At 30.9% G+C, this 1,423-nt stretch overlaps 1 long non-coding RNA gene across 1 annotated transcript; it reads right to left on the bottom strand.

The window, feature by feature from the left end:
• Positions 1-367: 367 nt before the first annotated feature.
• On the bottom strand, positions 368-1,417 carry LOC107694794 (uncharacterized). The gene is made up of 3 exons (XR_001634919.1): positions 1,306-1,417; positions 788-890; positions 368-401 (listed from the first exon to the last, which is right to left on the bottom strand). It is a non-coding gene; the product is annotated as an uncharacterized LOC107694794 (long non-coding RNA).
• Positions 1,418-1,423: the final 6 nt, after the last annotated feature.

Below are 1,423 nucleotides of genomic sequence, written 5' to 3'. Positions count from 1 at the left end.
GTAACGATATTTAATATAAGTTCTAACACCGTGTCTACAACGGACAGCGCAACAAAATACAATAGAATCTATTATAATCAGTGATGCTGTTTACACTGGATGTGGCGCGACACAACAAATCCCTGACAGTAAACTGATGCCTCATTCTATTTATGATGTACTGACACAAAGTTCAAATGATTTTTAACAGTCACTTTGTCGCATCCAGTGTAGACACTGTGTAAGAGTGTGTAGCTTGGAGATAGAGAATGGGAATCTGCTATATATATTGGTATACAATACAAATCACCAGAGGAAAAAATGACTATTTATGTTAATATTTTTAAGAGCTTCTTGGATTTTATTAGAATAAATGGATTAATATTCGAATCCCTTGTGTTATTTAAGTTTGAAATAAGTCTCTTATGTTCACAAAGAAAACTGCATTTATTTGATCATAAATAAAAACAGTAATGTTGTGAAATATTACTATTATTTAAAATAACTGTTTTCTATGTGAATATATTGTAAAATTTAATTTATTCTTGTTTTCACAAAGCATGATTTCTGAAGGATCATGTGACACTGAAGACAGGCGTAATGATGCTGAAAATTCAGCTTTTTTCACTTTTTAAAACATACTGAAATAGAAAATAGTTATAAAAAATGGTAATTTCACAATATTACTGTTTTACTGTATTCTAATCAAACAAAAATGCAGCAGTGGTGAGCATAAAAGACTTATTTCAAACACATGACAAATCTGACCCTTAAACTTTAGGTAGTGTATGTTTGAGGTATTACTTACTAGTCATATGCTTCATAATGTCTAGATATGTTCTTCGACAGGAGATACGCTCCAACTCTAGTGCACGGCCATCAGCATGGAAGAATCTAGCAACATAAACAATCTGTCACAGAGTCAACAATATTTATTATACAATGCCATTGCCAGGTTTATTATAAATAAACTATAGCAGAGGCGAAATCCAGAAAAGAAAAATAATAATTTACAGAATATACAAAAAAGGATTTAATAACAGAATGTACATTTTTAGGTTTACTTATTTAGTAATGCTCTTACAGTGTTACTTATGTATGGACATCAAAGCCCTTTTAAAATAACTAACAAGCAAACACACGCACATATATATATATATAATGCATGGTGATATAGGCGAAATATGTTATGACAAACACACACACACACACATATATATATATATATATAATTTTGCAAAAGAAAATTACAGATGCATGGTGATAAAGGCGAAATATGTTATGGAAGATGCATATAAAGTTATTTAATAAGCTTTCTCAGATCACCTGTGTTTTCTATATCTCTGTCAGCAGCTCCCGTCAGAAAGTTTAAAATCAGGAACTTCTCCTGTGTCGTAGAGTTGTTTTTTTTCGCTTCTGAAATCACAGAACAAGTGGTATCAAT

The sequence above is a fragment of the Sinocyclocheilus anshuiensis genome, unplaced genomic scaffold (assembly GCF_001515605.1).
Source record: "Sinocyclocheilus anshuiensis isolate Anshui unplaced genomic scaffold, SAMN03320099.WGS_v1.1 scaffold18936, whole genome shotgun sequence".
Taxonomy (NCBI): domain Eukaryota; kingdom Metazoa; phylum Chordata; class Actinopteri; order Cypriniformes; family Cyprinidae; genus Sinocyclocheilus; species Sinocyclocheilus anshuiensis.
The sequence above is the reverse complement of the archived record's forward strand: the minus strand, read 5'-3'. Positions and strand labels throughout refer to the sequence as shown.